The sequence below is a fragment of the Etheostoma spectabile genome, unplaced genomic scaffold (genome assembly GCF_008692095.1).
Source record: "Etheostoma spectabile isolate EspeVRDwgs_2016 unplaced genomic scaffold, UIUC_Espe_1.0 scaffold00001750, whole genome shotgun sequence".
Taxonomy (NCBI): Eukaryota; Metazoa; Chordata; class Actinopteri; order Perciformes; family Percidae; genus Etheostoma; species Etheostoma spectabile.
The window spans coordinates 19,368-34,354 of NW_022602799.1; the positions used below are offsets into that span (position 1 = coordinate 19,368).

At 43.6% G+C, this 14,987-nt stretch overlaps 3 non-coding genes across 3 annotated transcripts; all 3 read right to left on the minus strand.

Annotated features, from left to right (window-relative positions):
* Positions 1-3,085: 3,085 nt before the first annotated feature.
* Positions 3,086-3,301, minus strand: LOC116675278 (small nucleolar RNA U3). The gene has a single exon (XR_004328372.1). It is a non-coding gene; the product is annotated as a small nucleolar RNA U3 (small nucleolar RNA).
* Positions 3,302-4,985: 1,684 nt separating this feature from the next.
* Positions 4,986-5,058, minus strand: trnam-cau (transfer RNA methionine (anticodon CAU)). Its single transcript has one exon. It is a non-coding gene; the product is annotated as a tRNA-Met (tRNA).
* A 6,360-nt stretch (positions 5,059-11,418) lies between these two features.
* Positions 11,419-11,491, minus strand: trnav-aac (transfer RNA valine (anticodon AAC)). The gene has a single exon. It is a non-coding gene; the product is annotated as a tRNA-Val (tRNA).
* Positions 11,492-14,987: the final 3,496 nt, after the last annotated feature.

Here is a 14,987-nt window from a genome sequence, read left to right on the forward strand (position 1 = left end):
TTGTAATTATGTTATGTCCTATTTTTTTAATTGTAAATTAACTTTTTGAGACCTGGTGAGATAACTCCATACATAGCCATTTTCTACTACTCTTTATACTATTTAGCCTGCAGATACTTATTCTTACTATTCTTATATATGTTATATATAGGGATGAGCGAGTACAGCATTATCTGTATCTGTATCTGTTTACCACATGAATTATCCGAATCCGGAACTGTATTCGGACTGGGCGGGGCTTAAACCGGAAGTGGTCATATTTAACCCGGAAGTGGGTCGGGTTCTCTTGAAATGTGCGGGGCTTTAACCAGTATGATATTTTAAGCATGCAATTGATGAGTTGATCAAAAATTGTTATATTTATTGCTGATTTGAAAACTATTTACATGACAGCATCAAGCTTCAGATCAATGGTGTTGTCATGGTAACAAACAAACTACAGAACGTTTTGCAACAATGAATACAACACATGGGTCGCAATTATGAAGTAAAATGTAATGAACAAGAGTTTTCATACTCAATATAACTTTCTTTTTTTAACTTTTTATTTTTTAATGACCAGTGTGATTATTTTTTTTTTGGTTCTTTTTTATTTTTTTTATTTCCACACCGGGGGCCTGTTGCACGAAACTAGGATAAGGGATTAAGCCGGGATATTCAAGTTATCCTGGAGGAATTTAGCTTGGACTCGGTTGCACGAAACCAGATTGAATTAAGCCCAGCCAAGTAACCATGGAGATGTATTCTTTGCGGCTAGCCTGGTCCAGAGCAGGCTAACAGCCAGGCTAAGATTAATCCTGGAGTCTCATGTGTCAAATCAGCTGCCGTCTGATCCGAAATAAACGTGTTTAACAGTTATTGCGTTGTCTTCTGCATGTTTTCTGCTTTATTTTTATTAACATGCATTAGCCTACTTGTCACTTTTGTTTTCGCGAGTTTGATTTAAACCCTACTACAGCTGTTTAGATGGTCAGAAATGGTTGCACTGGCACCCTGATGCGGAGTGGGACTTTTCCCGGTGGGATGGTAGTGTGTCGGGCTTTTTCTCTCCGTTTGATAAGAGCTGTATTTCCCTTTTTGCATATTATATATTCTTCCCCTCCTCGTTATTTTCCATTAGAAGCTGCTGCTCATTGGGTGAAACATTTGGCGCATGCGTCTTCTCATCTCTGCATCAGTAAATCTGTGATCGATAACGTGGTCTATTTGAGAAAGCCGTGAACGTGCACTTATCCCAGCTATCTACACCTGGCTGGACATAGCTCCACCTGTTCATCCTGGCTCGGCAAACGTGCAACCGATTAAGCCGCGATGAGCAGATCACACTAAGTCAATCTGCGCTTTTTCACTTATCCTGGATATCTTTATTCTACTTTCGTGCAACAGGCCCCAGGTGTGAAAATAAAAAAATGAAAAAAATAAAAAAAATAAAAAAGAACCAAAAACAAAAAAATCACACTGATCATACAAAAATAAAAAGTTAAAAAAGAAAGTTATAGCGGCCGCACGCCAGGCAGCCTCGACACACTACCATCCCACCGGGAAAAGTCCCACTCCGCATCAGGGTGCCAGTGCAACCATTTCTGACCATCTAAACAGCTGTAGTAGGGTTTAAATCAAACTCGCGAAAACAAAAGTGACAAGTAGGCTAATGCATGTTAATAAAAATAAAGCAGAACACATGCAGAAGACAACGCAATAACTGTTAAACACGTTTATTTCGGATCAGACGGCAGCTGATTTGACACATGAGACTCCAGGATTAATCTTAGCCCGGCTGTTAGCCTGCTCTGGACCAGGCTAGCCGCAAAGAATACATCTCCATGGTTACTTGGCTGGGCTTAATTCAATCTGGTTTCGTGCAACCGAGTCCAAGCTAAATTCCTCCAGGATAACTTGAATATCCCGGCTTAATCCCTTATCCTAGTTTCGTGCAACAGGCCCCCGGTGTGGAAATAAAAAAAATAAAAAAGAACCAAAAAAAAAATAATCACACTGGTCATTAAAAAATAAAAAGTTAAAAAAAGAAAGTTATATTGAGTATGAAAACTCTTGTTCATTACATTTTACTTCATAATTGCGACCCATGTGTTGTATTAATTGTTGAAAAACGTTCTGTATATAGTTTGATTGATCTGAAGCTCGATGCTGTCATGTAAATAGTTTTTAAATCAGCAATAAATATAACAATTTTTGATCAACTCATATCAATTGCATGCTTAAATAACATACCAGTTAAAGCCCCGCACATTTCAAGAGAACCTGACCCACTTCCTGGTTAAATATGACCACTTCCGGTTTAGGCCCCGCCCACTCCGAGTACGGATCCGGATACAGATAATTCATGTGGTAAACAGATACAGATAATGCTGTACTCGCTCATCCCTAGAGGACAGTTGAAGATATGAAAGGGGAGAGAGAGGGGGAGTAACATGCAGCAAAGGGCCTCAGGCTGGATTCAAACCCGGATATCCAACGCCATCACCCAGACATGCCAATCACTGGAACGAGACAAAAAAAACTGTCCAGCGTCTCCTCCCTACAGTGCTTAACCAGCTTTTAGCTCAAAATACAAATAGGGCCAAAAAAAATCACTGAATCAATCAGGATTTCCACATCACCTTCAATGCCCCGTATCCACTCGTAGAGTAACCTGGCTTCAAGTATTTGCTGTATGTACTCAAACCTCGTTACAACACGCCATCCCGTCCACCGGGACTTCAGTGTACCGTTCCACCCCTTTAATACATGTCAATCAAGCTGAGCCTGTAAAGGCCACACCGTCTGATTAGTCAAGTGGAAACACCTGTGGGAGTGGAACATGGATGTGTAGAGATGGGCTTTCAAACAATGCACATTTTTTTACATGTCAAAGTAGGAAAAGCAAAGGTAGAAATAAAATTGAATCATGGTTTAACTCAGTTTACATTTTTACACTGGACATAAGACATTAAAGTCAAGAAGGTAGGTGTTATTAACCCTTTCAAGGAACCTTGTCCACCATGGACTAAACATACTTCAAGACTTACTATGACTTAGCATATTTGGTTACCTTCACACATTTAATTTCTACATATCTGCTCCTACCACTCTGATCATATTCCCTTCATCAATGCTCCATAAAGAAGCAAAGAACAATCATCAATGACAGAAAGCATATGAAGTGAATCTTTACCGTCTGTCAGTCTCACGCTCAGAAAGGAATATCACGACTCATCATCGTGGTCAGCGAGACCAAACACTTTAGAAACACATTCCTCAAGTCAGAAATTTTAGAAATGATCCCTGAAATTATAGTCTTGGTTGCTCCAGTCCTTTCTTTGCATTAATTGGTCTCAGAATGTTGCGGGTTAACCACCACTGTTGATTATTGGGTACAAAAAGCACTCAAGATATGTATGTATATCATTTTTTTAAATGTCTCCAAATAATGTTAAAAGTTAGTTTTTGGTAATTTTTAGTATTCGCTGGTTTATTAAGTCAATTCGGCGATGACGTCACACTGGGGAGCGAAGTCTCAGCCTGGCACTAGAACTACGGCGACTGACTGGGATGAGGAAGAGGAGGAAAAGCCAGCAGCCAAATAATTAACAAAATAACGAAACGGGCATATTTGTGTTAACCATGACATGTGGGACAACAATGGGACGGTTGGGTTTAGGAAGCAATAACGGTACTTCTTTTTCCCACAGCCCTCTTTTTTAGAAGCGTGGGTAGCTCAGTCGGTAGAGCATCAGACTTTTATTCTGAGGGTCCAGGGTTCAAGTCCCTGTTCAGGCGTGCAGTTGCACATTTTGCTTGATGCCATGATAAATTGTACACTTTGGCAATCCTTAACACTTTCAGACACTGTATCATTTAAGTAACATGCACAAGTCTTTAAAAAGAAATGTGACTGTTTTTCATGCAGGTTTGCATCATAACAATGCGGGTGCTATCTCTAAATGAACAATAGGCAACCTACATCCATCTTGCTAGCACCCAAATCTCTGTGCTGATCTCCCTGCTTGGATGGCAAGTCATCTGGTGGATTTTTTCCGTCAAGAGGAAGCGGATCAAGAGGGAGAGTTGTTTTATTGTACCAACTAGCAGTAAAGTTTATTTGTCTGGAGCCATAAATTGCATTAGGTTATCAATGTTTTCAGCGAAAAAGAAAACCACAGCTCAAGTCCCTGGTAAGGCAACAGCTTGATTCTGGGATATGTATGAAGTGCTCGCTATTGTCATCTGTCATGCAGGTTTGCAGGATGTTCACAGTCTGCTAGTCGCCATGATGAGTTGTGACTTTGAGCTTTTTAATTAACCTTTTTGGCCAATTTTCAACCAGTTTGTGCAATAACATTTGGTGTTGCATTGTGCAAATTATGGTCTACCCTCCTGCTGTCCAGAAGACTGTGATCATGGCAACAGCTCAATGGTCTTCATTTACTTGCACTTTAATCTGTAGTTCAGCAGATGGTTTTTCGCACAGTCACTTGCTTTTGAAGCCTGGGTAGCTCAGTCGGTAGACCATCAGACTTTTAATCTGAGGGTCCAGGGTTCAAGTCCCTGTTCAGGCGTAGAGTTGCACATTCTGCTAGATGAGTTGTCCATTTGACATGCCTGTATGGACATGGACAAATTCAGATGCTATCATATCATTTGTGTTCCATGCGCAAGTCTTTAAAAAGAATTGTGACTGTTTTTCAAGCAGGTTTGTATCATAACAATGTTGTTGGTAAGTCTAAATGAACAATGGGCAACCTACATCCATCTTGCTAGCACCCAAATATCTGTACTCATCTCCCTGCTTGGATAGTATGTCCAAGGACATACCACATATGTTCTATAACCCTTTTCATTGGTTTGCTACGACTCTTAAATAATTCCTTTCATTGTATCAATCTCAGAAATAACCAAAGAATGACAAATTTCATTCATGTGCTTGTGTTCAACCACCTGTCACTGTTAGCAGCAGTAGTGTTTTTTAGTTTTTTTAAAACACCTGCCCCGTGTGAGGGTTGAACTCACGACCTTCAGATTATGAGACTGACGCGCTGCCTACTGCGCCAACGAGGCTATGAAGGGCATTGTAATGGTTGGGAAAATCTCAGAAAAACTAACAATTTGGTCGTCAATCTTAATAAAAACAATGTATGTGGAGACCTATGTTCTCACACAAAGGCTAAGATCAACACTAGATGCTTTGTCATGACCCCATGAAAAGACTTAGACTTAGACTAGACTTAGACTTCTCTTTATTGATCCTTTTGGGATGACTCCCGCAAGGAAATTGAAAATTCCAGCACCAGTTTTAGCAAGAAAAAACAAATTAAAAAATAGATTAAAAAAAAGAAAAGAAAAGACAGTATAAAGACAACAAAATAACAATAATGATAATAATAACAACAATAAGAACATTTGTCAAATAAAACAAACAAAAGACCATAAATTGTTATTAAAGTGTCAGTGTTGAGTCCAGTATTGAAGTGATAAAGTGATAAAGTGACTAGGTGTGCGTGTATGTATGTATGTATGTGTACTGTGTGTATGTATGTATGTATGTGTACTGTGTATGCATGTATGTATATATGTATGTATATATGTATATATGTATGTATGTATGTATGTATGTATTGTCCTATGCCCTATTTCCTCCTCCCCCCTAGTGAGGAGTTGTATAGTCTGATGGCATGAGGGACAAAGGAGTCCTTGAGTCTGTTGGTCCGGCACTTGGGAAGGAGCAGCCTTCCACTGAACCGGCTCCTCTGGGTGCTGATGACGGTGTGCAGGGGGTGGCTGGCATTTTCAGTAATAGCCAGCAGTTTGTCCAATGTCCTCCTCTCTGCCACCGTCACCAGTGAGTCCAGCTTCATGCCGACCACAGAGCCGGCCCGCCTGATCAGTTTGTCCAGCCTGTGGGTGTCCTTCTTTGATATGCTGCCCCCCCAGCACACCACAGTGTAGAAGAGGACACTGGTGACCACAGACTGGTAGAACATCCACAGCAGTTTGCTGCAGATGTTAAAGGAGCGCAGCCTCCTCAGGAAGTACAGCCGGCTCTGTGTCTTCCTGTAGAGGTGGCTGCTGTTTGTTGTCCAGTCCAGTTTGTTGTCCAGCCACAGCCCGAGGTATTTGTATGATTGGACTGCCTCCACCTCAACTCCCTCCAACAGGACTGGTTGCGGTTTTGGTCTGGACCTCCCAAAATCAACGACCAGCTCCTTTGTTTTAGAGGTGTTGAGCTGTAGGCAGTTAGTGCGACACCAGAGAGCAAAGTCCCCCACCAGACTCCGATACTCCTCCTCCCTGTCCCCCCTGATACACCCAACGATGGCTGTGTCATCTGCGTACTTCTGTATGTGACACAGCTCCGAGTTGTAGCAGAAGTCCGAGGTGTACAGGGTGAAGAGAAGAGGGGCCAGCACTGTGCCCTGGGGGGCTCCAGTGCTGCTGACCACAGTGTCAGACATGATGTCCTTCAGCCTGACGTACTGTGGCCTGTCGGTGAGGTAGTCTCTGATCCAGTCTACCAGATAGGGGTCCACTCCCATCCTGATCAGTTTGTCCTGGAGTATAGGGGGCCGGATGGTATTAAAGGCACTGGAGAAGTCCAAGAAGAGGACCCTCACTGTGCCATCCCCCTTATCCAGATGGGAGTGGACCCGGTGTAACAGGTAGAGGATGGCGTCCTCCACACCAACATCTGGCTGGTACGCAAACTGCAGGAGGTCCTGGGCGTGCTGTACCTGGGGTCTGAGGAGGCTGAGGAAGAGCCGCTCCAACGTCTTCATCAGGTGTGAAGTGAGCGCCACCGGTCGGAAGTCATTCAGCTCGCTGGGCCTGTTCTTCTTGGGAACTGGAACGATGCAGGATGTCTTCCAAAGGGTGGGCACTCTCCCTAGCTGCAGGCTAAGGTTGAAGATCCGTTGGAGCGGCTCCCCCAGTTCTGCTGCGCAGGTCTTCAGCAGTCTCGGACACACTTTATCCGGGCCTGCTGCTTTCCTGGGCCGGAGCTTCCTCAGCTGCTCCCTGACCTGGTCCGTGGTGATGTGGGGCGGGGATTGTATTGAGGAGGAGGAGGGGGGTATTGTGGTGCTGGGGGGGAGGTGTGTAGACTGGGATGTGGTGGTGTCAGGGGGGAGGTGTGTGGAGGGAAGGGAACATTGCTGGGGTGAGGGTGGGGGGAGGGGGGGCAAGGGCTGGTTAAACCTGTTGAAAAAGTTATTCAGCTCCTTGGCCCTCTCCATTGTCCCCCCTGTTGTTCTGGTCTTTGTGTTGTGACCTGTGATGGTCCTCACACCTTCCCAGACCTCCCTCATGTTGTTTTCCCTCAGCTTCTGCTCCACCTTCCTCCTGTAGCTGTCCTTAGCTTCCCTCACACAATGTTTCACCTCCCGCTGTGCTGCCTTCATGGCTTCCCTGTCCCTGCTCCTGAAGGCAGCCTTCTTCCTGTTGAGGACAGCCTTGACCTCCTGTGTTACCCATGGCTTGTTGTTAGGGTAACATCGGACGGTCTTGATAGGGGAGACCACGTCTGCACAAAAGTTCAGGTAGTCCGTCAGACAGTGTGTCATCCCCTCTATGTCCTCACCATGCGGGTCGATCAGCACATCCCAGTCTGTGGTGTTGTAGCAGTCTCTCAGGGCACTTTCCATCTCAGGGGACCACCTCCTGCTGTTGCGAGTTGTCACGGCTGTTTTTGGACCAGGGGGGTGTACAGTGGCTGTAGATGAACCAGGTTGTGATCAGACTTCCCCAGTGGGGGGAGGGGAGTCGCTCTGTATGCATCCCTCACATTAGCATACAGGAGATCAATTGTCCTGTTGTTTCTGGTCGGACAGTCTACAACCTGGTGAAAAACAGCCAAAGTAGAGTCCAAAGTAGCATGGTTAAAGTCCCCAGAGATGATCATGAAGGCCTCAGGGTGCTGTGTCTGCAGCGCTGCTGTGACGGAGTGAATCTTCTCACAGGCAGCGGCTGCGTCCGCTCTCGGAGGGATGTAAACACAGAGAGTAACCACATGGCTGAACTCCCTGGGTAAATAATATGGCCGTAAGCTAACGGCTAGCAGCTCGAGGTCCCGGCAACATGAGGCTGTCTTTACGGAGACATGTCCTGGGTTACACCAGCGGTCGTTGACATACATGATGAGTCCCCCACCTTTGCTTTTCCCACTTGCCTGTGTGTCTCTGTCGGCTCTCACGGCAGTGAATCCAAGCAGGTCCACGTTAGCATCTGGTACGAGGTGGTTTAGCCATGTCTCCGTAAAGATGAACAAGCTGGTCTCACGGTAAGTCCGTTGGTTGTTCAGCGCGGACAGCTCGTCGATCTTGTTCGGCAGCGAGTTCACGTTCCCCATGATAACGGAGGGAATCGATGGCTTGTAGCGCCTCCGATTCTCCGCTAGCTCGGCCTTTAGCTTCGCCCCGGCCTTGCAGCCCCTGGGTCTCCTCCTCAGCTCCGTCGGGATAGGGTGCCGTGTCCCGGCGCGTCCCTTTGTGTGCAGAGCCAGCAATTCCTCTCTTGAGTAAGTGAGAAAGCTGGCTCCTGGTTGAATTTTACGATTGGAAATATCCATAGGATATATAGAAACACACTATCTTCGCAAGAAGAGTTAAAAAGAGATACAAAAAAGAGGTTTAAATAAGTAGAAAGAGCTAAAAACTGGAGAGCTACTGGAGAGGCAGCCGTCTGCCACAGCGCCAAACTAACTACGTGATGGTGGTATAGTGGTGAGCATAGCTACCTTCCAAGCAGATTCCCAGCCATTGCAGTAGTTTCCATTGTGTGGTGAGTTGCTTTATTTGTCAAGAAATAACCAGAAAGGTTACTTGCCCAACCTGATTTGATAAAATATTAGATCTCTGTTATGGTACAAATAAGGGAGCATATCAATCAATCAAGCTGCCTCCATGAGGATCCACAGACACAGGCAGTGCACTACGATTTGCAATTTGTTTAAAGTTTATGAACATTTGTGCAAACAGTGTCTTTCTAGCAATTCCATCCAGGGGGGTCCTGTGTTATCACATCCACAAGAAGGGGAAGTGCGTTCATACACATTGTCCCCCTCAGTTGGTAGGCAGTGTAGCAGCATTAAAATAAACAATCTCAGTGTTCAACAATTCAAGTAGGAGTTCAAAATACTTGCAGTTTGACCACAGCATATATAAATAATAAGTTCTGGAAGACAACAAGTCACCCAAGTCTAAGTAAAGACAGAGGTAAGAAAATTCAGAATTAATTACAGTAATGAAAAATAGAAACATGGAAATACATGAAAGTATTTATAAGTGTAGCAACAGGCTAAATAAATGAATCAATGTGGAACAAAACAAATCAAAGAACTCTTGAAAATTCAGAAGTGTAAATTATAGTGCAAAAAAGAGCAAAAAGCAAGTCAACTCCTTGATTCCAAGGTGAAGGTAGTTAAACTACTAGCAAGCTACGGCAAAATGTTTACGTGAACTAATAGTGTGATTAAATGTAGTTCAGTATTCCTCAACCATTCCTTAAGCATGCAATTGATATGAGTTGATCAAAAATTGTTATTTGTATTGCTGATTTGAAAACTATTTACATGACAGCATCAAGCTTCAGATCAATGGTGTTGTCATGGTAACAAACAAACTATATACAGAACGTTTTGCAACAATGAATACAACACATGCGGTTGCAATTATGAAGTAAAATGTAATGAACAAGAGTTTTCATACTCCGTATAACTTTCTTTTTTTAACTTTTTATTTTTGTATGATCAGTGTGATTTTTTGGTTTTGGTTCTTTTTTATTTTTGTATTTCTTTTGTTTCCACACAAGGTGTGTGTGTGTGTGTGTGTGTGTGTGTGTGTGTGTGTGTGTGTGTGAGTAAGAGAGAGACACACAGAGAGAGAGGGGGCGGGGGGCAGCTGACAGTAAAAAAAAAAAAATCTCCGATGGCAGAGACGCAACTGGAGTCGCATTTAAAACAAGCAGCATGTCTGAAACCCACGTTCACCAGAAATCTACTGGTTACTATGTAAGGACTACAAACCCCACGTTCACCAGAAATCTACTGGTTACTATGTAAGGACTACAAACCCCACGTTCACCAGAAATCTACTGGTTACTATGTAAGGACTACAAACCCCACGTTCACCAGAAATCTACTGGTTACTATGTAAGGACTACAAACCCCACGTTCACCAGAAATCTACTGGTTACTATGTAAGGACTACAAACCGAAGTTAAAAACAAACCTGAAGCTGAAGAAACCCTAAACGTTAACGGAACAGATCCGCAGACCGAATTGACTGACGGAGCAGGAGAGAGCGAAAGAGAGAGCAAGAGAGAGCGCATTTCTCCATGTTCTGTGTGTGTGTGATTGATCCGAGCGGGTTTGTAGGCGGGGGGGGGGTGCTGTGATTATCACAGAACGCTGCGCGGCCAGTTGAGGAGTTTTATTCAATCCGAGCACGGATATTGACTCATATTACTCGGAAAATACTTGTACTCGGCAAAAGTGCTTTATCCGTACCGGATACTCGTTTCAGCCGGATACTCGGATCACCCCTAATGCGTATACACATCAACTTTCTTTTTGATTAATTTATATACATATCAATTTTCTATTTGATTTATCATCACCATTCATTATGTCATCATCACTATTCATTATGTCATCATCACCATTCCTTATGACATCAACTTTCTTTTTAATGAATGCCTAACAAATCAACTTTCTTTTAAATAATGCTTTCTTTTAGATTAATTCATACACTCATCAACTTAATTTTTGATTTATGCAAATACACATCAACTTTCTTTATATTAATGCATATACACATAAACTTTTGTTTTGATAAATGCATATACAGATCAAATTTCTTTTTGATTAATGCTTAAAAAACATCAACTTTCTTTTTAATAAGTGCATATACACATTCAATTTAGTTTTTATAAATGCATATACACATCAACTTTTGTTTTGATAAATGCATACACACATCAACTTTCTTTTTCATTAAGATAAGATGGTGCTTGAACATGAAGAGCTTTGTAGGTGAGAAGAAGGATTTTAAATTCTATTCTGGATTTTACAGGAAGCCAATGCAGAGAAGCCAAACCAGGAGAGATGTGATCTCTTTTCCTGGTTCCTATCAGAACACGTGCTGCAGCATTCTGAACCAGCTGAAGAATCTTTATGGACTCTTTTAAGCAACCTGACAATAAAGAACTGGAGTAATCCAGCTTAGAAGTAACCAATGCGTGGACTAGTTTTTCTGCATCAATTTTAGACCGGATATTCCTGAATCTCTGAATGTGATGACTACTCCACTGGGGAAACTTCGGTAGGCCTGGCCACGATTTCACGTCAGGGAGATTTTTCCGTGAACGTCATGGAGAGTTTAACTTCGCAGAGTTTGATTGTGCGAAGTCAATACAAACAAAGAAATGTGTTTCCGCCCTGTTTCGAACAGGGGACCTTTCGCGTGTTAGGCGAACGTGATAACCACTACACTACGGAAACTGACGAAAAGCATTTATTTTGCATATTTGTGGGAAAATGCACCATTTTTATTTTACTGCAAATGTTCAAAAAGCTACAAAATAGAGATTTTAAACTAGATTCAGTCACAGATGCTTTGTCATGGATTTGAATGATAGCAAATATGTAGTAAACCTAAATATTTCTACATGCATTGACTGTGGTCTGAATGTTGGAATAGCGCCACCTATTTCTTGATGTGCCAAATATTAAGCTTGGGCATTCCTCGTTAGTATAATGGACAGTATCTCCGCCTGTCACGCGGAAGATCGGGTTCGATTCCCCGACGGGGAGATTTTTCTACCAGCTAACCAATGCAAGGCCTCGAGAAAGTCCCGGCGAACGCGTGGGACTACTCGGGAAAGTGGGCCTTGGCTCAAGCTGTGTTCAGCATGGAAGGAGAACTCCTGATCCTATATGGGAATAATTTCAAGCGATTGAAAGAGCACAACTCCTGGACGTGAACAAAACGTCACAAGGTGCCGCAGGACTTGGGAGAGTGTCAAGTCTAGCCACCTTGGAATTCCATTTATGCTCTTTGCAGACTATGTGGTTCATTTGGTGTTAAGCTGAATCTCATTTTAAGAAAATTGCCCCATAGAACTTCACTTCCCAGAGTGCACCAGCAGCAGTGCACCTGAACAGCTGCTGTGCACCTGATCAGTCATCACTGATTAGGAGCACCTGGTAAGACATGGAGGTGCTCAGTCAGTCAGTAACACAAACTGCAGAGAGAAGACACTTCAAGTTCACCCACAAAGCTCAGCCCAGAGACGCCAATGGTTTACAACCTGATCTACAACAAATCAACAACTAATCCACTGGCAGACCAATCACCTGAACGAGCCAGATAAGAATAAAAGAGTTTGAATTGAAAGTTTGAGTTGTACACGTGTCCTTTGGGTGCTGAACGAGGGGAGGACTTGACAGTTGTAAACCAAGCGGAGCGGCCTGGCCCTGAGGATAAACGGCTTCAGATCCAGAAATAAGTCGTTGACGCAGAGGAAGTCAAGATGGCGGAAGATGTCCTGGGGAAGTCGGTCCAGCAGCTAAAAAAGGAGAGGACCAAGGCAAAAAGCAGCTTCACCAGACAAGCCAACTTAATTTCAAGAGAAGCAAGTAGCATGCTTCAAGTGGAGTTAAAGGAAGAATTCACTAAGCTTTCAGACTGTTTCAGAAAGATGCTTGATGCAAACGATGACTACAGGCTCGGACTGGAAGCAGACATTAAGACTGAGGAGAAGGAAGCTGGTCTTGATGAACAGCTAAAGGCCGACGTTAACAGAGCTGTAACGGAAGGTGAAGCGAAGTTGGTGGAAATAAGAGACATTGTTCAAACAAACCTGTGGTCGAGGTATGGAAGAAGTGAACTTCTTGGGGCAATTCTGGAAGCAGAAAAAGCCAATGAGAAAGCGGCTGATGTACCTGTGGAAAGTGCCAATTTAGAGGGCTTTGAAGTGCACCTCGCTCTCTTGGAAAACAGAAGAAAAGAGGCCATCTCAGCAATGTTAACATGGGAGAGATGGATCCCTGTTGAATTAAAGGAGGAATTAGATGGAAGAGTCAAGGATGTACGAGCATTTCACAACAGGCTTGAGTTAAGGAAAGTGGAATTTGTCACTGCACGGACCATCAATGTGCAAGGCACAGGAGTGAAACCATTACCCCAATCGGCAACAGCCACACCAATATTAAGAATCAAGCCAACCTCTCTACCTATCTTCAATGGAACCAAGAGAGAATATCACAGATGGAGGAAAGACTGGGAAAGCCTGCAGAAGCAGGGAGAGCCATCCGGATCAACTGAAGTGAAGAAAATTCAACTTTTGGAGAGTGTGGATGACAAAATCTCAAGAGACCTCAGACTTTCAACCTACACCACTGCTAATGACATGTTCAGAGTCCTGGAGAACAGATATGGCAACAAATCAACCATCATAGTGGAAATCCTTGAAGAGCTTGAGAAGATGCCACATGTGAAAGGGAACCAGCCAAGAAAAGTCATTGACCTCATACAGACAGTGGAGAAGGCCCTGGCAGACCTCACAGAGTTAGGAAACTCTGGAGCTATAAAGAACCCACTGGTAATTAAAACCATTGAAAGCAAGTTGCCTGACTTTATTAAAAGAGACTGGGTGATGTTCATGGTCGAACCCAGAAACAACGTCACATCAGACAACCACTTTGACATGCTCTTGAAGTTCCTGAAGAGTCAAGAAGAAATACTAGAGAGACTTGAACAGCTCAGAACTGTGGAGAAGTTGGATAAATCAGATTGGTCAGAGAAGAAGTATGACAGAAAGACTGCCTCAACAAGAACCACAAAGAAAGGAGACTTCGGTGAGGTGTGTGGTGTCTGTGGTGAAAGTGGGCACAACAACAAGATTTTCTTCTGTAGAAAGTTCAAAAAACTTAAGCTACCTGAAAAGAAGGCTGTACTGAGAAAGCTAGGAGCATGCAGAAAATGTCTCGGATGCCATGATGCAGATGGATACTGCAGAGACACTTTCTTATGCAGAAATGAAGACTGTAAAAGGGAAGGTGGTGCCCCGGACCACCATTTTTTCCTCTGCCCAAAAGGAGAAGTCAGAAGAGGTGAAAAGAGAGAGAGTGCAAGAAACAGCAAAGGTGAAAGCAAACTAACAGAGGAACAAGAGGGATTCTTGTCTGAACTTTCTCCAGAAATGGCAGATCGATGCAGAAAGGCTTTCACCACACCAGCAAAATCGCAGGGACATTCGATGCTTCAGGCCAGTCTGAGCTACTGCAAAGAAATGGACTCCCTGAACTTCCTGTCATTATGATGTTGATGCAAGTCACTGCAAATGCAGGGCAGAAGATAGGGACTTTAATTGACCTCGCTTCAGATACAAACTACATAACCCATAAGGCTGCAGAAAGACTGAGGTTAAGACATGAGACGATAACCTTAGTTGTGCATGGAGTTGGTGGTATGACCATGAAGGTGAGAACACAAAGGTATCTCCTGAAAGTTAGAGTCAAGACACCTAAAGGAACAGAGAGAGCTCATGAAATGGTCTGCTACGGCTTGGACGAAATCGCCAGAGTACACCAAGTAATTAAACCAGAAAAGTTGAAAACGTTTTTCCCGGAAGTCAAACTTGAAGAATTGGAAAGACCAGAAGAGGTTGAACTTCTGATTAGCCACAGAGAGGGAAGACTCGCTCCACAGAGAATAAAAATCATTGGAGACCTCGTCTTGTGGGAGGGCCCATTGGGGAAGACGGTGGGTGGAGCACATCCCGATCTATTTGAAGAGGTGGAAGTTGCAGTATATGAGTCAAAGACACACTTTGCTCGCTCCATGAGGACAGCTGCTGTCAAATACCAAGAGATCATAAGTCCTACTACTGACAAAGCCCAGCTACAGCAGGAGGATGTGGCTAAGACCAGATTTGCAGCTGCCAGTAATCGTGAGTTTCTGGAGTGGTGGCGCTGGGACAGCATCGGAGCTGCA